This window comes from Bos indicus x Bos taurus, chromosome 10 (genome assembly GCF_003369695.1).
Source record: "Bos indicus x Bos taurus breed Angus x Brahman F1 hybrid chromosome 10, Bos_hybrid_MaternalHap_v2.0, whole genome shotgun sequence".
Taxonomy (NCBI): Eukaryota; Metazoa; Chordata; class Mammalia; order Artiodactyla; family Bovidae; genus Bos; species Bos indicus x Bos taurus.
In genome coordinates, this window is record NC_040085.1 from 82,955,323 (window position 1) to 82,979,869 (window position 24,547).

Genomic DNA, 24,547 nt, shown 5'->3' on the forward strand with positions numbered 1-24,547 from the left:
TGGGGTGCCCAAAGCTCTGAATGTTTTGAAGACTTGATCAGCTTCTGAATTCACATGGAAAAGTGGCTTCTTTGTTGTTAACTCTATATGGTGTCTGTACTCCAAATGTCACCTGGAGTTGAGCAGTGAGCTGACTTCAGTAGTGCTGGAGATCTATACCAGAGTGTTACTACCTCATGTATATAGTGAAGTTGCTCAGTCGTGTCTGCCTCTTTGCGACCCCATGAACTGTAGCCTACCAGGATCCTCTGTCCATGGGATTCTCCAGGCCAGAATACTGGATGGGTTGCCATTTCCTTCTCCAGGGGATCTTCCCAACCCAAGGATCGAACCTGGGTCTCCCGCATTGTAGACAGACGCTTTACTGTCTGAGCCACCAGGGAAGTCACTACCTCATGTATATATATTCTAGTAGACATTTCAGAAGCTCTGGGAAAAAACAGAATAAACTAGTTTAAACGTTCCTTTGTTATCGATAGGGTTGAGGTTTTAAATCTCTGTGAAGAATTCTCCTAGGCTGACAAAACACAGTCCATTGTAGGATTTGGTGCAGATAACTGTTAACAAGTGGAGAACCCATGAAGAGACCTGGAGGGATAGAGTTAAAATTCAGAGATGAGATGTAACCTGGATTCCTACGTAACCACATTCGAAGGTGGACTATATTGGGTGACTGTTCTAAAAGAGAAATTTCCTGAATTGTAACACGGGGACACTTCCTCTTTACGTTTTAGTCTGATTTTCTTCATAGTTACCACTTGATCTGTAGTTTACCCTTACACATAACTCCACAGATACCTTCTCCAGCTTTCTCTATTTTGGAAAATTCATCTATGATTGCTCAATCAGAATGGTAGATCTGGATGATTATTCTGTGGTGGTGGACACTAGGGATGGGGTGTCAGAGGAGTGGTGGAGGCAGTGACACAGTTACCATGTCTGTGTCGCCTTTCCTCAGCTCCAAGAGCCCTGAGAGCTTTTATTATGAATAATTTTCTACTAATCTTTCTGGGTCTATTGAGATAATTATATTCTTTCTTTTTTGTTTTGTTAACATGTTGAATTGCATTGATTGATATTTGAATGTTAAACCAACCTTGCATTCCTGAGATAAAATCTGCTTGATCATCATGTATGAATTGTTTCTGAAAATATTTGATGAATCATTGTTGTTCAGTCACCCAGTTGTGTCTGACTCTTTGTGACCCCATGAACTGTAGCACACCAGGCCTCTCTGTCCTTCGCCATCTCCTGAAGTTTGCCCAAGTTTATTTCCATTGCATCGGTGATGCCATCCAGCCATCTCATCCTCAGATGCCCTCTTCTTCTGCCCTCAATCTTTCCCGGCATCAGGGACTTTGCTGATGAGTCAGCTGTTTGCATCAGATGACCAAAATATTGGAGTTTCAACTTCAGCATCAGTCCTTCCAATGAGTATTCAGGGTTTGATTTCCCTGAAGATTGACTGGTTTGATCTCCTTCCTGTCCAAGGGGCTCTCAGGAGTCTTCTCTAGCAATTGGAAGGCATCAATTCTTCAGTGCTTCTTTATAGTCCAGCTCTCACAATACATGACTACTGGGAAGGCCTTAGCCTTGACTATATGGACCTTTGTTGGCAGAGTGATGTCTGCTTTTCAGCACACTATCGAGGTTTGTCATAGCTTTCCTGCCAAGAAGCAAACGTCTTCTGATTTCATGGCTGCAGTCACCATCTGCAGTGATTTTAGAGCTGAAGAAGAGGAAATCTGTCACTACTTCCACCTTTCCCCCCTCTATTTGCCATGAAGTAATGGGACTGGATGCTATGATCTTAGTTTTTTTAATATTCAGTTTTAAGCCAGTTTTTCTATTATTTGAGGCACATTTGCATTTCATCTGAGAGAAACCAGGAGGCTCTGCTCCCATTGGCTGCTTTTGGGACCACAGTGCTTCCTTGGTGCTTGAAACTTGGATAAATGGGTTTTCATAACCGTTGGAGATCCTTGAGGGAAGTGTCCAGACTGAGACATATCGGAATTTTGGTTGATAATTCCCTGCCCCCTTGAATCAATATATTTGTTCAATCAAAATGTTTGTTCAACTTTAATTTGGAAGAGGAGTTGAAAACTGGGATAGTGAAAAAAAGAATGGAGAAGAAGGGCTGCTGGTAGAAACCTCAAAATAGGGAGAATATTAAGATATTAGCTACTGTAAATGACAAATATTTACTATTGAAATCATGGCCTTCAGGGATCTTAGCCACAATTTCAGGATCATTTTACATTATTTCTTTAAACACACCTTTTATTTTCCCGAGAAGAGTTTTGAAATTGCAGTTTTCCTCCTCCTCCTTAATTTCCAGCGACATACCAGCATCCGGTGATGTTTTGGCATACCTTTCCTTCTGCGCTGGTGCCTGGCAGAGCCACTCCTTATTCTGACTCTGGCCTATGTCCCTTCAGTGCTTTGAGATCAGTAAGAGTTTGAGCAGTATTTGTTGAGAGCTCAGTGTCCCCTTCTTCAAGACTCCAGGGAGAAGGGTATGAGATATTATGATAATTTATTTTCACTCAAGGGCATTAAGACCAGTAAAAGCCTCTGTTGGCCTACTTCAGAGGCTGGGGTTAGTGTCCGTATGTTATGAGTAGGGAGACTGAGGCATGGGATTCTGAAAAGGATACTTTCAGTGGATAAAATGATAGAAAAGAGTCGGGATGGCTCCATCAAGTCCCAAACAGCTATCAACTTCTTAAGGTTAACATGCGGAGAAAGGCTAGAACCTCTCCGCTTTCTCCTGCATCCAGGCAGCTATGGGTCTTGAAGACTGTGAAAATGACTGCTGAGCGGAGCATAGCAATGCAGTCTCTCTCTGTCCTCAGTCTCATTTTTCATTCTCTCTCCTTGATCCCCTTCTAATCTAGACTGGGACAATCAGATGACAAAAGAGTTCAACTTTAAAACAAGTGCACTCAGGTATTTATAGTAAGGAAATGGACCGAATGAGCCAGCTGCTAAAAAATAGAAGGTCTGATTTTATCCATTAGGGAAGATTGTGGCCCAATGCAGTTAGGGATACAATAAATCAATTCAGATCTAATATTTAGAAAACTTATCCCGGATTGGAATGGTTGGCCTCTCATGAGAAATGCTATAGGTTTTTCCAAATCGGCAGCACTGGTGGGGATGGACTTTGCAGGGAAAAGGCTTGACATTGCCTGGACATCAGAAGACATTCTCTAGTCTGCTTTAGTTCCCCTCCAGAAAAGTGGTCCACGTCATCTAAGCTCTGCACTACATAACCGTGAGTAAAAGTTGCTGAGTCCTTAAGGGAGGTTTCGGGGCTCTGACTTATGTTTGGGGAATTCTAATTCTACGCCAATCCTGTGGTAGATACTCATTCGATTTTCACACATGGGTAAGTTTGGTGAATGAATAAACATATGCATAGCATTTACTGGGCTTTCCTGCTGGCTCAGATGGTAAAGAATCTGCCTGCAATGCAGAAGACCTGGGTTTGATTGCTGGGTTGGGAAGATCCCCTGGAGAAAGGCATGGCTACCCATTCCAATATTCTTGCCTGGAGAATCCCATGGACAGAGGAGCCTGGGGCCTGCAGTCCACAGGGTTGCAAAGAGTTGGACACGACAGAGCAACTAAGACTTTCACTTTCACTATTGAGCACTTGCTGAGTGCCATGCACCATGCTAGGCCCTTCTCATTCTATTTTATTTAGGTCTCAGCATAACCTTGGCATATGCCCTCCATTTTGCCGATACACAAACTGAGTCTCAGCTAGGATTTTTCAAAGCCATGTTGGTTGAGAAGAGCAGATTGAGATTTATCTAGCATGCAGGATAGATGTGGAGTCTTGATTTATGCAATCCTCTTGGCATTTTATTCTGGGCTGTGCACTTAGAGGCCCTCCATCAGCATTTATAATGAAGGCTTTCTTAACTACATCTCTCATTATCTCTTCCTCCTTGGAGTTCAATAACCTACTTGTACTGAGATGGTTGGATGGCATCACTGACTCGATGGACATGAGTTTGAGTAAACTCTGGGAGTTGGTGATGGACAGGGAGGCCTGGCATGCTGCAGTCCATGGGGTTGTAAAGAGTCAGATACGACTGAGCGACTGAACTGAACTGTTCAACTTTGCATCCATGTTGTTTTCTTTTCCACTGTATCAGTTTAGAAATGCTTTAAGGCACAAGGAAAAAACCTCAACCAATGTGATGTTTAAAAAAAAAAATAGGTTTTAAGTTCTTTGATAGACCTCCAACTGAGATCTAGCATCTCTGTCCCCTTTCCTTGAATTTGATAACTGCTTTGACCAATTGAATAATGAAGAAATGATACTGATTCCTACATGAGGCTGAATCATAAAAATCCATGAAACTTCTACATAGGCCTCTTGGAATGCTTGCTCTTAGAACACAGTAATAGTTCTAACACTGTGAAAAGCCTAAAGCTTAGGGAGAGGCCACGTGTGCTGGCACTTGGTCAAGAGTCCCACGTGAGCCTAGTCTTTGGTCCTTCCAGCTTGAGTACCAGACATGTGAGTCAAGAAGCACTCTTGGAATTGGATTCTGCAGGTCCAGTTATTCTAGTTCCTGAGTATTTGAGTCACTTACCTGGTTGAACCTTCTCAAGAGAGGCCCCAGATACCGTGGAGTAGAGACAAACCATTGCAGATGGACTCTGTCTGAATTCTTGACCTGCTGCCTGTGAGCTTGATAAAATGACTTATTTTAATGTCACTAAGTTTTAGAGTAGCTTGTTATATGGTACAAGTAACTGGGCTATCCAGCTAGCACTGGTTTATAGCAGTTGAAATACGTGTATACCTGTATTTAATGAAGTGAGATCTAGAGGTAGGCTCTTGTTGGCGTTAGTTCATTGCTCAGCTGTGCCATTAGGGACCCAGAATCTTTCCGTACGTTCATATTGCCATCCTTAATGTTACCTTTTTTCCTCATGCTTGTTGCCTCATAGTTTTGGCATAAATGCTGTAGCTCCAGGCATTGCATCAGCATTCAAGTTAGGAAGAAGAAAGGCCAGGCAGAGTTTGCCTCATCTATATGGTTTTATTAGGAAAGCTAAACTTTTCCCAGAAGCCTCAGGTCCTTACTTATGTCTCACCAATTATAATTTTGTCACATGGCCACTCTTATGGGAAGAGAGGCTGGAAAAAAATGAGCATTTATCTGACAGAATGCTGTTCTAAACACAGTCTGGATTTGCTTAGCAAGGACACCAGAGACCACGAGAACCACGTGGGCAAGGCCAGTGTCTGCCACATACCTTAATTGCTTTGCATTATTTTTTCTGGTTGGTTCAACTAGGTAGTGAGTTACTGAAAACAGAGATAATGATGATTACTTCTCTGGAATGCTTCTTAGCATCCAACATAGCACTGAGAATGTCATTTCTATTTAATGCGTTCACCTGTTGAAGAAAGAGGAACATAATGAAGAGGTGATTTTCCAGAGCAGAAGTCTTCACATTTTTTTCTCTGCATAGCCCCTGAAAACATTTTGAGAGGCAATGTGCCTCCTTGTACATTTTTAACCTGGTATTTGCAGTTTTTGTTATAAATTTATATAACAAATTACAAAGAATATAATTTTTGGTAAGTAGTTAATATTGAAATTTTAAAATAAACATTTATATTGCTTTTTAAAATTTCCAGTCTAAATACCATACTGATTTGATACTACTGTCTTCTGTTTTAAAATTTGCAAATGAGTTTTCCTTTAGTAGTTAGAAAATTTTACATCTTTTCTTTTTTTCTTTGTACTCACATTTTCATTCCAGTTTCCTCACAGAATTTTATTCTAATGTAATATGTTTTTAGGCTTGAAAGTTTGCTTTGTTGATTTCTTGCTTCTTATATCATGCTTCTTTGCAACAAAAACATACGTAGAGGTTGAAACAGCAATTTAAAACATTTCATGTGACTAAAAGGCTTTAAGTACTAAAACATTTCTTCTGTATTGAATTATCATTGAAATTATTATACTGTATAATTGAGAAAAGCAACATAAATATATTATACATTTTGATATAGAATTATTAAACACAGAAGTAAAATTCATTGCAAATGTATCTGCCATGAGATGGATGGGATTTTAAAAACTTGTATCATCTGGAGAAGGAAATGGCAATCCACTCCAGCACTCTTGCCTGGAAAACCCCATGGACGGAGGAGCATGATAGGCTACAGTCCATGGGGTCACAAAGAGTCGGACATGACTGAGCGACTTCACTTTCATTAAAATAAATAAATAAATAAATAATAAATAAAAACTTGTATCATGTATCTGTGTATGAATATTACTTATTGCTTGAATGAAACAGTTTGGCATCAATTGCAAGCCTATTTTTGTTTATTAAGACATAAGTGTGGACGAATGTTAAGTAGACTTATTGTGGTCGTCATTTTGCAATATTTACAAGTATTGAATCCTTACATTATACACCTGAAACTAGTGTAATGTTATATTTCGATTAAATAAAGATGAAAGTGCTGAACACGTTCACGTAAGTAAATGGGAATGTAAGGAATATTATTACCTTTGAATTATTTGAACTACTTCCAAGTTGTATATCAAAAATCACATAGTGGCCTGTCATCAGAAATTATTTTTAATCATCTATCAGCTGACAGCTCAATTAGGTCCTCCTTCGATTATGTGGAAAACACCTGACTTGGAAAATAACTTGCAACCAGTCATTTGAGCTGTTCTCTTGCAAATGGATTTTCTCTGCTTATTAGAGACATTCACAACCTCAGTATTTCTATTTTCTACCTCCTGGCTGTAAGTTTGTGCTCCAGGATACATCATAGTAAGATTTGGGATGAGGAAGCCATTTGTCTTGCTGGGAGAAGGGCGGCTGTGAAAGAGAACTAGGGAAAATAGGGAGGAGAACTTGCCTAATGCCCCAGTTGCAGGCAGATCAAGTTTAGGAGAGTGCCGGGGTCCAGCCCCGGTGGATCCAGGGAATTTGAAGTGGGGACGGCGTCCGCTAGGATCAGGAAACAATTGCTTGCTGCTGCTAAGTCACTTCAGTCGTGTCCGACTCTGTGCGACCCCGTAGATGGCAGCCCACTAGGCTCCTCTGTCCCTGGGATTCTCCAGGCAAGAACACTGGAGCGGGTTGCCATTTCCTTCTCCAATGCATGAAAGTGAAAAGTGAAAGTAAAGTTGCTCAGTCATGCCCGACTCTTAGCGACCCCATGGACTGTAGCCTACCAGGCTCCTCCGTCCATGGGATTTTCCAGGCAAGAGTACTGGAGTGGGTTGCCATTGTCTTCTCCAACAATTGCTTAATTAAACATTAATTAAGGATATAAAGAGTGGTTAAATAAGGATAGCTCAGTGAGGAAATTCAGTGGAGAAAGGAGGCTGAAATAAGGATAGCTCAGTGAGGAAATTCAGTGGAGAAAAGAGGCTGAATAATTCAGCCAGAAGGTGAGAGAGAACGACATGGGGAGACCAAGCTTCGGTGAACAAGGCCCGCACTTTATTTTCCAAAGTAGTTTTTATACCTTAAGTTATGCATAGAGGATAATGGGGGAAGGGGTAGAGTCATGCAGTAAGCTAGGCTTTCTTCCTGCAAACTTATCATATGCAAAAGTTTAGGTGATTTGCATCATCTTCTGGCCCGGAGGCCTGTTAACATTTTAAGACCCTTTCTTCAGAAAACTTATTCTTCTCTAAAGGTGATAAGTCAAAAAATAAAATAAATAAAGGTGATAAGTTAGGCGCCACCCTCCAAAAGCATTAGATAAAGTTGCATTCCTACAGGGCAAAGGTGTGGTGGGCTATAACAAGAAAAAGAATTAACTCAAGGGTCCAAGATTACAAACATTAAAGCTACTACTTACACCAATTATATTAATCAATACACTGCCAGGGAAACAGCAGGTAAGGGATATGGAGACTTAGCAGCAAACATTGGCCCAACAAGTGAAAAACCCTTCACCAATACAATTTCTAATCAATCTTCTAACTGCTCAAAGGAATCTGTATTCAGACAGTTTAGAACATCTCATGCCTCTCACGGTTGTGAACTAAAACACTCTTGTCACGCCCAGGAACTTTATTAACTGGAGCTGTAATTTAACTCTTTTTCAGAGAGAGGTGGTGGGGAACAGCCCCCCGTAAAGTCAGAGGTGTAGGTGAGAGCACAAAGCAGTAAAGTAGGCAGACTCTGGTTTTGGGGGTAGATGCTCGAGAATTTCCAGGGGGACTCCTGAGGCTCGATCCTGCCTTTGTGTATGCTGAGCCTCCTTCCTCACGACCTTTGCCACGGGCAGAGTTCCTCACGCTGGCTCCCGGCAGGAGAGACTGTAGGAAAACTGAGGATTTGAAAATGGATCCTCATAAGTCTATCCGTGTTCCCAAACCAAGAGCCTGTGTACCCCAACTTGAGACTGCTGTTCCAAAAGCTGTCAGAGCTCATAGAGATGCTGTCACTCTTGCAGAGGCTGAGTGTGCTTGAGTTCCCTTTAGGCAAACTGCCTGTCACTCAATGAGCTGCTCTATGCAGCGCCTTATAAGTCTTACAGAGTCTGAGAACAGTCTTCTGAGGCAGGAATCATTATCTCTATTTTGCAAATGAGGATGCAGTGGTGAAGGGAAGTAGCAGTCATCAGGCACCAAAACTGGGGTTCAGACCCAGGCAATGGGTGTACAGAGCTTGAGCTGTTTAGCCACTGTGTTCAGTTGAGCCTGGTTCTGGGAACAGGGATCCCAGCTCTTCACAGGAGCTGTTGCCTGGACGGCTGTTGCTTTTATCTGTGTTTCATTCTTGGCAAATTTCTCTAAAGCAGTGGTTCTCAAACCCAGGTGGCTGGGCCCCACCTCTTGAATTTCTAATTCTGTAGGTGTGGGTGAGGCTGAGAATCTGCATTCCTAACAAGTTCCCAGGTATAGGGGGAGAGGGCCCACTTCTCTAAAGCCTGTCCAGTCTCTGGGAGAGAATTCCATTTCTAATGTATGTAGGGACAGGACAGATGCTTTCCCCCTTAAGTTTCTTTTAGGACTGAGGTTGTCACTTGCTTGCTAAGTCGCTTCAGTCGTGTCCGACTCTTTGCGACTCCGTGGACTGTAGCCTGCCAGGCTTTTCTGTCCATGGGATTTCCCAGGCAAGAATACTGGAGTGGGTTGCCATTCACTTGCCTAGAAGTGAGTATATATGAAATCCACATTGCATATATATTTCAGCGCCTGAAACAACTTTGGAAAATCTTGTGCTGCAGGAATTTTTGTTGGAATTTTCTTTGGTGATATTTGTACGTGGGTATACCTGCATCATTTTCACTTTTCACTTTCATGCATTGGAGAAGGAAATGGCAGCCCACTCCAATGTTCTTGCCTGGAGAATCCCAGGGATGGGGGAGCCTGGTGGGCTGCTGTCTGTGGGGTCGCACAGAGTCGGACACAACTGAAGCAACTTAGCAGCAGCAGCAGCAGCATACATGCATGAGGGGAAATTGTGCTTACACGTTTTTATTTATGTGTATATACTTTGCACACAAAGGTCCTCTGTGTTTCTGCTAAGTTGTTGACTCTGTCTGGATGGCATATTCTTTCCTGCATTCTTCACCTATTCGTTCAATCCTCAAGATTCATCTCAAAATAATGCTTTCTCTCTGAAATTTGCTGGTTAACTTAAGTGCCTCTTCCCTGAACTCCTCTAGCCTGGCATAGAATTGAATAGGCATGATCTTGCTTACATGTTTTTTCTCGCTTTGGTTGAAAAACTTGATACTAGTAAGTGCTAAATAAATAACAGCAAACATTTAATTAGCACTTACTAAATACTAAATACTTTCTTTTTTTTTTACTAGAAGGCAATGGCAGCCCACTCCATTACTCTTGCCTGGAAAATCCCATGGACGGAGGAGCCTGGTGGGCTGCAGCCCACAGCGTCATGAAAAGTTGGACACGACTGAGTGACTTCACTTTCACTTTTCACTTTTATGCATTGGAGAAGGAAATGGCAACCCACTCCAGTGTTCTTGCCTGGAGAATCCCAGGGACGGGAGAGCCTGGTGGGCTGCCGTCTATGGGGTCGCACAGAGTCGGACACGACTGAAGTGACTTAGCAGCAGCAGGCGTTTGCTAAACACCTTACATTTACTATTTCATTAAATCCCTACGACAATTTTATGAGATACTGTTATCATCCATATTGCATAGTTGTGGAAACCAAGGCACAGACAGGTAACTTGGCCAAGGGCACACAGCTATTCAAGGGGCATTTCCTAGTTGAAGTCTCTGTGGCTTACACTGATTCTCAAACTTGCAGCCCCAGATACTGACCTGTCAGCCTGTGAAGCTCATTGACATGAATGTACACAATTGAGAGAATGACAGTCCATTGATTTGTGTGACAAGAAATACCAAGGGGAGTGGATACTCTGGACAGTGTGTTCTGTCTCTTATGGCAGACTTCTCATGAAGCCAAAGTATAAGCCTCCATTTGACTAGCCAGCAAAACAGTTCAGACCAGGGGAGTTAGTGACACAAATCCAATCTGTTGTGGCCTCAAGTTAATACAATTCATTGCTGCAACAAAGATATTGGGAATGATAGGGCAAGTCCTTGGACACTATTGTTTGGTGGATAAGAGCAGATATTCTGCAGCCAGACTGGATGGTTCAAATTCCATCGCGACCAGATGCTTTGTGACATTGAGCAAGTTACTTCTCTGACCAAGATATTCATGACAATGGAACCTAGCTCACAGGCTTGTTTCCCAGGCTAATATATTTGTGTATGTAAGGAACTTAGAGGTGTACCAGAACTGTGCTATTGTGACTATTAAATGCATTGTATTCTCAGTGCCTAGCAGAGGCAGGGCCCGTAGCAAGTGCTCTATGCATATTTTTGAATGAATGAATAAATGCATGAATGATTAGTTTGAAACTTTGTTGCTGCTGCTGCTGCTGCTAAGTCGCTTCAGTCGTGTCCAACTCTGTGCGACCCCATAGACGGCAGCCCACCAGGCTCCCCCGTCCCTGGGATTCTCCAGGCAAGAACACTGGAGTGGGTTGTCATTTCCTTCTCCAATGCATGAAAGTGAAAAGTGAGAGTGAAGTCGCTCAGGCATGTCCGACTCTTCCCAACCCCATGGACTACAGCCTACCAGGCTCCTCTGTCCATGGGATTTTCCAGGCGAGAGTACTGGAGTGGGGTGCCATTGCCTTCTCCAGGAACTCTGTTAGACTCTACCAATGTTTAGGGCTTCCCAGGTAGTTCAGTTCAGTTCAGTCGCTCAGTCGTGTCTGACTCTTTGTGACCCCATGAACCGCAGCACACCAGACCTCCCTGTCCTTCACCAACTCGCGGAGTCCACCCAAACCCATGTCCATTGAGTCAGTGATGCCATCCAACCATCTCATCCTCTGTTGACCCCTTCTCCTCCTGCCTTCAATCTTTTCAGCATCAGAGGCTTTTCAAATGAGTCAGCTCTTCACATCAGGTGGCCAAAGTATTGGAGTTTCAGCTTCAGCATCAGTCCTTCCAATGAATATTCAGGACTGATTTCCTTTAGGATGAACTGGTTGGATCTCCTTGCAGTCCAAGGGACTCAAGAGTATTCTCCAACACCATAGTTCAAAAGCATCAATTCTTTGGCGCTAAGCTTTCTTCATGGTCCAACTCTTACATCCATACATGACTACTGGAAAAACCATAGCCTTGACTAGATGGAACTCTGTTGGCAAAGTAATGTCTCTGCTTTTTAATATGCTGTCTAGGTTGGTCATAACTTTCCTTCCAAGGAGTAAGTGTCTTTTAATTTCATGGCTGCAGTCACCATCTGCAGTGATTTTGGAGCCCCCAAAAATAAAGTCAGCCACTGTTTCCCCATCTATTTGCCATGAAGTAATGGGACTGGATTCTGTGATCTTAGTTTTCTGAATGTTGAGCTTTAAGCCAACTTTTTCACTCTCCTCTTTCACTTTCATCAAGAGGCTTTTTAGTTCTTCACTTTCTGCCATAAGGGTGGTGTCATCTGCATATCTGAGGTTATTGATATTTCTCTTGGCAATCTTGATTCCAGCTTGTGTTTCTTCCAGTCCAGCGTTTCTCATGATGTACTCTGCATATAAGTTAAATAAGCAGGTGACAATATACAGCCTTGACATACTCCTTTTCTTATTTGGAACCAGTCTGTTGTTCCATGTCCAGTTTTAACTGTTGCTTCCTGACCTGCATACAGATTTCTCATGAGGCGGGTCATGTGGTCTGGTATTCCCATCTCTTAAAGAATTTCCCACAGTTTATTGTGATCCACAGAGTCAAAGGCTTTGGCATAGTTAATAAAGCAGAAATAGATGTTTTTCTGGAACTCTCTTGATTTTTTGATGATCCAGCGGATGCTGGCAATTTGATCTCTGGTTCCTCTGCCTTTTCTAAAACCAGTTTAAACATCTGGAAGTTCATGGTTCACGTATTGCTGAAGCCTGGCTTGGAGAATTTTGAGCATTACTTTACTAACGTGTGAGATGAGTGCAATTGTGGGGTAGTTTGAGCATTCTTTGGCATTGCCTTTCTTTGGGATTGGAATGAAAACTGACCTTTTCCAGTCCTGTGGCCACTGCTGAGTTTTCCAAAGAATCCCCCTGCCAAGACAGGAGACATAACAGACATGGGTTTGATCACTGGGTTGGGAAGATTCTCTGGAGGAGGGCATGGGAACCCATTCTAGTATTTGTAGTTGGAGAATCTCATGGACAAGGAGCCTGGTGGGCTACAGTCCATAAGGTTCCAAAAAGTTGGACACAACTGAAGTGGCTTAGTTTGCACACACGCACCAATGTTTACTTGAAAGCAAGTTTTTTTTTGACAGTGACTAATAGTAAAGCAAGAAAGTTCCAGAAAACCATCTATTTCTGCTTTATTGACAATGCCAAAGCCTTTGACTGTGTGCATCACAATAAACTGTGGGAAATTCTGAAAGAGATGGGAATACCAGACCACATGACCTGCCTCTTGAGAAATCTGTATGCAGGTCAGGAAGCAACAGTTAGAACTGGACATGGAACAACAGACTGGTTCCAAATAGGAAAGGGAGAACGTCAAGGCTGTATATTGTCACCTGCTTATTTAACTTATATGCAGAGTACATCATGAGAAACACTGGACTGGAAGAAGCACAAGCTGGAATCAAGATTGCTGGGAGAAATATCAATAACCTCAAATATGCAGATGACACCACCCTTATGGCAGAAAGTGAAGAAGAACTCAAAAGCCTCTTGATGAAAGTGAAAGTGGAGAGTGAAAAAGTTGGCTTAAAGCTCAACATTCAGAAAACAAAGATCATGGCATCCGGTCCCATCACTTCATGGGAAATAGATGGGGAAACAGTGCAAACAGGGTTGGACTTTATTTTTTGGGGCTCCAAAATCACTGCAGATGGTGACTGCAGCCATGAAATTAAAAGATGCCTACTCCTTGGAAGGAAAGTTATGACCAACCTAGGTAGCATATTCAAAAGCAGAGACATTACTTTGCCAACAAAGGTCCATCTAGTCAAGGCTATGGTTTTTCCTGTGGTCATGTATGGATGTGAGAGTTGGACTGTGAAGAAGGCTGAGCGCCGAAGAATTGATCCTTTTGAACTGTGGTGTTGGAGAAGACTCTTGAGAGTCCCATGGGCTGCAAGGAGATCCAACCAGTTCATTCTGAAGGAGATCAGCCCTGGGATTTCTTTGGAAGGAATGATGCTAAAGCTGAAACTCCAGTACTTTGGCCACCTCATGCAAAGAGTTGACTCATTGGAAAAGATCCTGATGCTGGGAGGGATTGGGGGCAGGAGGAGAAGGGTACAACAGAGGATGAGATGGCTGGATGGCATCACTGACTGGATGGACATGAGTCTGAGTGAACTCCGGGAGTTGGTGATGGACAGGGAGGCCTGGCGTGCTGCGATTCATGGGGTCACAAAGAGTCGGACACAACTAAGCGACTGAACTGAACTGAACTAAATAGTAAAGAGATCCATTCCTGCCCTGCCCCCCACCCCATAATCAGGTAGATTTGTTTAAATCAGTTTGGTACATGAAACAGATTAGTTTTGCATTTTTTTAATGAACTGATATAAAAATTTCTAAATGTAGCAGTCTACCTGTGCAACAAATATCTGTAAGGTAAAATAAGGGATTTTTAATAGAACTACAATCTGCATGAACAAATCAGATGAAAAGTGTGGAAAGGTTTCTATATATTTTCTGGATTAAAAAAAAAAAAACAACAAAACCCCAAATTATTAATGGCTCAGGATGGGGTGGGATGAGCTACAGTATGCTGAAAGGAGAGATGGGTGGAAGGTGTCCTGATGTGGGTTTAGAACTATGTAGGATCTAGACAGCCCTTCTGAAATGTGTGGGCCTGAGCATCACTTGCTACCCTGGTCCATGCTCCACTGTCTCTGGTCACTTTCTGTTTTCTCAGGTTAACAGTAAGGACAGAATCCTTGGGAAACTTTTCTAGGCATCATCTTAGTTCTTTTCAAGGCTTCTGTATAAATGCCACAGATGGTACTGCTGCTGCTGCTGCTGCTAAGTCGCTTCAGTCGTGTCCGACTCTGTGCGACCCCAGAGATGGCAGCCCACCAGGCTCCTCCATCCCTGGGATTCTCCAGGCAAGAACACTGGAGTGGCTTGCCATTTCCTTCTCCATGTGCTACTAGTTCAAATCAAAGGAGAGGAAAGAGACAGGCTGCATGGTTAGGGGGACCTCAATGTGTCAGTAATAGTACTAACAACTGCTGGGACTATTTACTGAGCATTTCTGAGTGTTGATACAGTGAGTTCTATCTCTTGATTCAAACTGGTAGCTGCATCTCTGCTCATCTTGCGGTTCAGGTTGATTCATCTTGCAGTTCAGGTTGATTCATCTTGATTCATCTTTATTGTTTTAACATGTTAAACTCTCTTCCATTGTTTCTCTGAAATGCTGAACTGCAAGGAGATCAAACCGATCAATCTGAAAGGAAATCAGTCCTGAATATTCATTGGAAGGACTGATGCTGAAGCTAAAGCTCCAATACTTTGGCCACCTGATGCAAAGAACTGACTTATTGGAAAAGACCCTGATGCTGGGAAAGACTGAGGGCAGGAGGAGAAGGGGATGACAGAGGATGAGATGGTTGGATGGCATCACTGACTCGATGGACAAGAGTTTGAATAAACTCTGGGAGTTGGTGATAGACAGGGAAGCCTGGCATGCCATGCAGGCCATGGGGTCGCAAAGAGTTGGACATGCCTGTGTGACTGAACTGAAAGCTAGCTCTCTTAAATCATGGACATTTGGGGCTCTTGTTTATTTCTGGCTTAGGAGGGTGAAAATCTCCACCTGTCTCCTCACACTCTTTCTGTTGCTCTGTTTCTCATTACTTTTCAAAAATATGAGAGCCTTAGTATATTCCCACCCAAAGACTCAGTAATGCAGACGCAAGATCTACTGCCTTTGTACGTGTTCATATTTCCCAAGTATCCCCTAGCCTATTTGTCGTTGATAGTTATTTTTACAAAGTCTTCATCACTTCCTGTTTAAATGTGTTTCTTGCCCCTACTCCTTTCCTTTCCTGTACTTTCACTCTTCAAACAGTGGGTTATGGATTTTTGGATTTCATGGAGTGAAAGTTAAAAAAAGAGAGGCAGGGTAACTTACGTCAGGTTGTTATCTTTTAATTTTTCCAAATAAAGACGAATACCCTTTACTTTTACCATCACTTCATAAAAGAAGCTGCCCAGTGGAGTCCTAGCAGCATGGCAGTGGCCTTTGTGGAGACAGAGTCTCCCAGGAGCTCTTCTTCTTTGCTGATTCAAGTTCAGTGCAATCTCTTGGGCATCCACTGTGTGCTCAGCTTTGTGCTGGACATAAAAGAAAGACTGGACTTTTGCCGTCACGCTCAGGGATCCCATAGGAGAGATGAGACAAACAGCTCAGTAGGACTGTAAATCTGGGTCTGCCTTTTGCATGAGACTGTGTTCTTTTTAAAGGTAAAGATCATGCCCTTATGTCTCTTACATCCCACTGCACCAGCACGTGTCTGACATACCATACACGTTCTATCAATGTTTGGACACTCATATAGAATTATGGGGTGGTGCAAGGTGACATATGCATAGATCTTCAATTGAAGTCAGTCATGTACCACTACTGCATGGTACTGTATCATGAGTGGTAGGATAGCGCAGGAAGGGGGTGGGTCACAGCTGACTCAAGTTGGCAGGAAGACTTCATGGCAGGAGATGGTGAGGTTTGAGATGGGACCTCAGGAGTGATTACAAGTCAAACGACCTGACACTAAGCAGTGAAGCTCTGTTGGAAAGCAGCTTGAAGCCCAAGCATTAATACCCAGAGAGGTGATGTCTTCGTTTTGCAGGGTAATGGCTTACTTGGGGTTTATGGTAGCATGGGATGATGATTGACACCAAAGAACATTTAGGGCAATGATTCACAATTGGGGGTGATTTTACCTGCTATGGGACATTTGGCAACATCTGGAGACATTTTTGTTTCTTAAAACTGGGGAAGGGTGCTATTGGCAAGTGGTTCTGGCATATAGTAGAGGCCAGGGAGGCTGCTAAATACACATGGTGGTCGTCTTCCCCCACTGAAGACTTGACTGGTCACAAATGTCAACAGTGCTATAGTTTAGAAACTCTAGGGAATTCCCTGGTGGTCCAGTCATTAGGAATCCATGCTTTCATTGTCGAGGGCCCAAGTTTAATCCTTGCTTGGGGAACAAAGATCCCCCAAGCCACACAGTGTGGCCAACAACAAAACTCTCTGATTTAGTGGGATTAAGAAGAAAAAGGAAATAAATATGGTGTTATCAATAGCATTTCATGATCATGAGCAGTGCCTGGAATGCAAAGCTGCTCTTACAGGGCAACAGTTTCTCCTCTCCCTCTCTCTTAGGAGCTTCCTTTTCCCTCCCTTCACCCGTCTCTCTCCTGACTTGTGTTGTAGGCGTCCTTCTCTTATCTCATTACCTCTCCTTTGGTTTCAGACCTTCAGAACTTCTGCTGGCCTCCTGCAAATGAAGACCTCAGAGCTACCTGGGGAACTCTGGGAGGCTGATTGGGCCTGTCCACTGGGTCTGAGTTTCTTTGTCTTAAAAGAGAAGGTTTGGGACTGGAACATGTTTACCGGTCTCTTTGGCTTTGATAAAGCAAAACTCTGAGACATTTGAGAGCTGTGTTGAAGACAGTCTAGACTCCAGACTTTTCTATGGGTTTCAGAGACCTCAGACCAATAGTATGGGGAAAGAAGAGGCCAGTTGGGTGCTCAGTGAGAAAAAGTCATTCCAGGGAGAGGGAGAATGTGGACCATCCCTATTGCCAGAAATGCTACCAGAAACACTTACCTGGGCTCTTCTAGAGATGACCATTAAGACCCTTGCTGTCAATGAAGAAAACAAGCTTTATTTTAGAGTAATGTTAGGTGTACAGAAAACTGTGAAGATAATACAGAGTATCCTCATATGCCCTCTATCTGGTTTGCTTTGGTATTAACATTTTATGTTTGTATGACACATTTATTACAGCTGATGAATCAACACTGATATGTCCTTATTCACTAGAGTCTGTGCTTTTTTCAGATTTCCTTAGCTTTTGCCTAATGCTCTTTTTCTGTTCCAGGATCTCACCTAGGATATCACACTACCTTTAGGTTCCCCTTGGTTGTGACGATTTCTCAGACTTTCCTTGCTTTTGATGACCTTGACAGTTCAGAGGTGCACCGGTCAGGTGTTCTGTAGACTGTCCCTCAGTTCGGCTTAGCTTGATGTGTTTCTTACAATCAGATTGAGGGTTGTGGGTGTTGGAGAGGAAGACCACAGAGATGAAGTGCCTTCTTATCACATAGTATCAATGTGACTTTCCACTGATGATGCTGACTTTGGCCACCTGGCTAAGATAGCGTTTATCAGGTTCCTCCAATGTAAAGTTATTATTAGTGTTTTTGTCCCTTTTACACTGTACCCTTTAGAAAGTAGTCACGCTGTGTACAGCCCACACTTATGGAGTAGGAAGTTAGGCTCCCCTTCCTTGGGAGGAATCTTAAAAGTTTTAAAAGAAAAAAATTATTTCGACCCTTGTTTTCCTCCCAGGGGCAGTGAGTGAGCCCATTTTCATTTCTTCCTCCATGTTGGACAGTTAATTGAGGCGTGGGGATTTACTTAAGCTAACAAATGATTATTCTTCCCTGTAGAAGGGTTACCAGAATGCTGAATTTGCTAATTACTCTTCTCTCTGCTTCTCCCAAGCAGTGATCTTGAGAGAGATGGGACAAATCTATCTTTAGTGAGAGCTGCAACTCAGGAAACTGGGAGGCGGAGGATGAGGGAGGGGTGGCCACTTACCAAAAGTGAAGCAGGAGGAAGTGGATGAAGAATTGAGTGGCCTAAAGGGAAATGACATGACTAAGAAGGAATTAACGGGGAGTCTGGTCACTGGGCCTAACTGAACTCTCTCAGTCTGTGCTGTCCCTCAGCATTGCTTCTGGATTTCTGTTTGTGCCTCTGCTGATGGGAGGTGAGCAGAAATGTTCATTTTGGGACATTGGCTAGAAGAAAAGGCTGCTTGGAGTCTCTCTGGCTTTCCCCCCTAACTTGTGGAGTCCACGTCCTCTACATCAGGGCTTTGTTGCTTGACGCATCAGTTTGAATCCAAAAGGGTAAGTATAGGCACAAGTGATGCTTGATCACCATTCATACTTTTGGAAGATACTGCTAACTGATCACTTCTCTCTCTGCTGCCAAGACAGACATGTCCTCAGACTCTTTCTCAGCACACTGCTGTGGGTATTAATTACGTATCAGTTGGCATGGGCAACGAGTAAATGATTTGCCATTCCTGGTCTAGACAGATGCTTTTTTAAGATATTAAGATTCGGGTTACACAGTTCATTCATTATTTAATTAACAAATATTTCTGAGTACCTACATGTGCTAGGCATTGAGCCAGAGGCTGGGTATATATTGGTGAATAAAATAGACAAGATCCTTGCCTCTGTGGAGTGTACAGATTGTAAATTCTTTGATAAATGTCATGTGTAGTGTCTCAGTAGCTCTTTGTGTGGTGTGAAGTGTTAGTCGCTCAGTCATGTCTGACTCTTTGTGATCCCATGGACTGTAGCCCACCAGGCTCTTCTGTCCATGGAATTCTCCAGGCAAGAATACTGGAATGGGTTGCCATTCCCTTCTCCAGGGACTCTTCCCAATCCAGGAATTGAACCCAGGTCTCCTATATTGCAGGTGGATTCTTTGCCAATTAAGCCACCAAGGAAGCTCTTTGTATAGGGAAATAAAAATCAGCTATGGTGGGAGGGGTAGTTAGTAGATTTCATTAAGCATCTTGGGCAAAGTTCAAATATATGAACTCATTTAATCCTCACAGCCACCTTATAAGTTAGGAAGCAGTAGTCACAATCTACAAACAAGAAAAACAAGGCATGCAGAAGTTGCCCAAGAACCAAGAGCAGAGATTGAATCTTTTTCAGTCTGATGCCAACAGTATTGGTTCTTACACCATGCCTCACTCATCCAAGCTTTCTGTTCTTTAATAAAGAGGGGATGTTTTCAGAAAAGGAGGGTAGATTAGAGTCTATCTAGGGAGAAGGGAAGCTGGGTCTGTGTAGATGCTGACCTATGGTTGCTGGAGGCCCTGGCTGAGGTCGCTGGGTGGGGCTGAGGCAGCCAGTGGAACAGGGCTCTGGCTAGAATGATGCTGTAAATGATGCCAGCCCCAAGAAAATGCCTCATCACATCACACCAGCCTGATTTCCTCCTAGGCCTACATTGGACTTGCAGTGTAACCAGTCCTCTCCCAGTTTCTACCAGCTGCTGAAAGCATGAGGATTTCTCCCCATGCTCTTGGGTTGCCTGGAGATAAATTGTGCTCTGAAAAGATGTGCTGCGGGAAGAGGAGGAAAGTGCAAATATTGGGCACAGCTGGGCTGAACTTGTCCTCCTGCCGGTGGCTCCGCTCCAAGCCTAGACCTCTATCCGGGCCTGAACACCCGGCCAGGCCTTGCTCTGTTCTCACATTTAGCCCAGAGCTTTCCACCAGGCCTTGGCAATGTAGCTCCTGAATGCTCAGAAGTTCATTCACAGAGATTGATGTTGTTTGGAGTCCTGGAAAGTCCTCTTTGAATAGTAGGTCCAGTGTGGGTGAAATAAAGGACTTTCCTGGAAAAGAACTAGGAAAGAAAATCTCTGAGGCTTCACTTAGTTATTTCCAGAGACTGGAAAGACCCCATGTCTCATAGAGAAGCACGCCTTTTCTCTTCCTAAATACCAGTTTAGTGGGCTGTGGGAATCTCTCCTCCCTTAAGAGTGAACTAAACCTCCAGGTTGGTCCGCATTGTTTTCGTGTCAGTTTCCCTGAGAGCAGAGTTTGAAGCCAGGACTTGAAGACAGGTAGTGTATCTGGAAGGGGTGGTGGACGCTGGACGCACCATCAGATCTCCCCTTAGGAACAAAGGGCTGATTCCCTATCTGCTGGGAGCACAGTGGCCGAGAGCCTTTGGCTGTCAGGGATGCCCCTCCTGCCCCAACACAGGCTGACCTCAGTTACCAAGGCCCACCAAGTTCAAGATTACACTCATTTCTGGGGGTGCTTACATCCAATGACAGATGGAAGCCAGGGTACAAAGACCTTCCCACTTCTCAGGATGAGTTTGAAGCTGGAGGCATCATCTCAGCTTCAAAACTTCTCTGAGGGTCAGTGGAGGGTCACCTGGTGTTTCCTCCCTCTTTCTCCCCCTCCACGGGTGTGGTTGATTCCTAGAGCCCTCCATAATGAACCTGACCCATGTCTGTAGCCACTTGGCATGGTCTGGGGTAGGGGATTCTAGGATGGGATTTAGGAGCTGAATTATCGCTGCCTGGCTGGCCGCAAGGGTTGTGTTACTCATGATAGGTGGGGCAGTACAAGCTTTAACTTGAGATTTGGGAGGTATACCCAGTGGAAACGATGGGTTAGCTGGTGCAGTGTATCAGCATTTGAGAAATAAGGGATAAATAGTAGCCATGAGGCCAGTGAAATTGGATAGATGTTGCTAAGCTCAAATAATGCTTTGGAAGAAGATATTGAAGAGTTGAGAGTGATTGATTACAACTATAAAGCTAAGTGTGAAGACCAGAGGACTTCCCTGTGGCTATGTAAAGAGGTTCTTATCACCAGCAGAAGGAGAACAGGGAAATCTGAGGCCCAGGCTCAGGACTTAAGCATTAGAAAGGAGCAGTGACTTCAAAGAAAATTAAATAACCAACATACACAAGTGATTGAAAGTGAAAGTTGCTCAGTTGTGTCCAACTCTTGGTGACCCTATGCACTATGCAGTTCATGGAATTCTCCAGGCCAGAATACTGGAGTGGGTAGCCTTTCCCTTCTCCAGGGGATCTTCCCAATGCAGGGGTCAAATTCAGGTCTCCTGCACTGCAGGAGGATTCTTTACCAGCTGACCACAAGGGAAGCCCACACGAGTGCTTAGGTCGAGTCTAATAAAGGTCAGGGCCTTGGTTAGGAAAGAATGGGACCATGACACATGGAACGGGGACTTCTGGTTGATGCATAATACGTGAAAATCTTAAATCACAGATTACCCCATACCCCCCGAGTCTGCAGGAATGACCTTTTCCCCCCTATTAAGGGCTAGCACTCCCCTTACCTTGAAGACAACACAAAGATCTCTGCAAGATGGTGTGTTTCTGCCCAATAATGCCCAAACTCTTATCCTGGTCACTGGATATGGTATGTGATTAGGGTATGATCACAATACCTGGTTAGGAACAAATTGAGCTTGATAGGAAAGAAGGGGCCATCAAGAAGCCACAGGACCCAAATAATATATTCCAATGAGAGCCAAGAGAGCATACCTGGGGCTGTTTTGAGATGCTTGATCAGGTGGGGCAGAAGGTAGAGTTGGTTGATAGAGATTTTATCACTTTGGGAGGATGCCCTCTGCCTGGGGTACACTGCTAAGATAGGTCCAGAAGGTTTGGAAAAGTGTTGGCCCACATTAAGAGATGCCTGGATTTCTCTGATGCTTGGTGGGAGGGAAGAAGGGTCCAAAGGTTGAGAGAAATGAGCATGGTAGAGTGGATATCGGAGAAGGCAATGGCACCCCACTCCAGTGCTCTTGCCTGGAAAATGCCATGGACGGAGGAGCCTGGTAGGCTGCAGTCCGTGGGGTTGCTAAGAGTTGGACACAACTGAATGACTTCACTTTCACTTTTCACTTTCATGCATTGGAGAAAGAAATGGCAACCCACTCCAGTGTTCTTGCCTGGAGAATCCCAGGGACAGGCGAGCCTGGTGGGCTGCTGTCTATGGGGTCGCACAGAGTCGGACATGACTAAAGTGACTTAGCAGCAGCAGAGTGGATATACTATTAAAGCCAGGAAACCCATGAAGGATGGTGATCCATGGAAGACCCTGAGGATTTATGGAAGCTGTATAGAAATTTGTTAAGAGACAAACCCTCATCATTGAGGCGGCTCTTCTCCAGAGACCAAGGACGGGTGGCAGGAGATATTTCACAGAATAGGGATCAATGAGAGCAATGGGGCAGAGGAACCTGATGCAATAGAACCCAGGTGACGGGGCTCCCCTTCAGAAGCCAGGTGGACACAATTGTTGTAGTGTGCAGAAAGGTCGTGGGCAGTCAGAGGGGTCCTCAGCTGTGCTGAGGGATGATTAATTGAACCTGGCATCTCTAGGGGCCGCTGCTGCTGCTAAGTCGCTTTAGTTGTGTCTGACTCTGTGCGACCCCATAGACAGCAGCCCACCAGGCTCCTCTGTCCACAGGATTCTCCAGGCAAGAATACTGGAGTGGGTTGCCATTTCCTTCTCTGAGGGGCTGCTGACAAGGATACTACTCGAATTGCATAAGGAATTGGCAGGATGATCATCATGGCTGTTTATTCAGGTAACTTCATGGGGAAAGGAGAATGACCTAAACTTGTGAAGGACTGTTAACACAGGTTCAGAATTGACGTTGATACTTGGAGACCTGGAGTCGTTTTGAACTCTGGCTGGTTGTAACCTGAACTCTTTCAGTTTGGGGGGGAATTATCTTGCCTACTGCTTTCCAGAGCGTCTTTCCCCAAGTCTCAGGTGGTTCCTTCTCATAAAGGCGCACTGGTGCTCTGCAGATTACTTGAGAAGAGCTTTCGGCAGTGTCTCCTCTCTGGTTCTCTGCCCCACAAATTATAGCCAGCATGGGGTCCTTGAGCTTTGATTTCTGGCTCCCCAGCTCAGCGAGAGAGACCTCCAGGCTCTGTTTGTGCACCCCTTCCATTTGTTGTGGTCAGAAACTCTCTCTCCGCAGTAAAGTAGGCTGGTGTGATAGGAGGGCTCCTCTGGCTTGTTTTTCTTTGCTCAGTGATCACAGTCCTGTGTTGCCTGTTATCTAATCTCTGAAAACCTCTGTTCCTACATTTTGTCTGGTTTTCCAAGTTGCTTAAGGCGTGAGAGTAACTCTAGGCCCTGTTATTCCTTCTTGAAAGTGAAAAGTGAAAGTGAAGTCGCTCAGTTGTGCCTGACTCTTTGCGACCCGATGGGCTGTAGCCCACCAGGTTCCTCCATCAATGGGACTTTCCAGGCAAGAATACTGGAGTGGGTTGCCATTCCCTTCTCCAGGAGATCTTCCTGACCCAGGGATAAAACCAGGGTCTCCTGCATTGCAGGCGGTCTCCTGCATTGCAGGCAGTCTCTGCTGTCTGAGTCACAATGGAAGCTTCTTGCCCATTGCCTTGTTCCTTCTTGCCCAGAAGTAAAAGCCCTCTGATTTTGTTCCTTGTTTGTTTGTTGAAACTGACAGCTCCACCCTAATGGCACAAAGGTGGTAAATGACAGGTAAAGTATATGGTTGGTGGTTGTGGTGAGTAATTCCTTGGACAATAAAGCAGAGGTCTATAGCTTAGCCACTAACTTATCCAAGACTTGCCAAATTTTTCGGCTGAAACTGATAACTTTTCTGCCCAGTGGAAGTACATCTCCCTTTTACTAACAGATCTTATTGGAGGCTGGTTGGTGTCTTTGTAATTGATGTGAGTAACCCATTGGTTGAGGCTTGAAGACCCACCACCATACTCCAATAGGGAGCAGCTATGTGTGCTGATGTCAGAGTGTTTCCAGATTAGGGCTGTTTGGTCTGGCTGGCAGCTACCGAGAATGTCTGATGGATGCAGGAGGTGAGGGAGTGTGTAACATTGGGGAAACCACAGAGGTGAGTGTAGGGTGTATGATAGTAGTGAAAGTGTTAGTCGCTCAGTCGTGTCTGACTTTTTGTGACCCCATGGACTGTAGCCCACCAGGCTCCTCTGTCCACTGGATTCTCCAGGCAAGAATACTGGAGTGGATAGCCATTCTCTTCTCTAGGGATCTTCTGGACCCAGGGATTGAACCCTGGTCTCCTGCATTGTAGACAGAATCTTTACCATCTAAGTCACCAGGGAAGCATCAGGGGAAGTAGAATTCAATGGTTGGGGAGCCAAGTAACCACACAGGGAAGGAAGAGGCCAAAGGAGA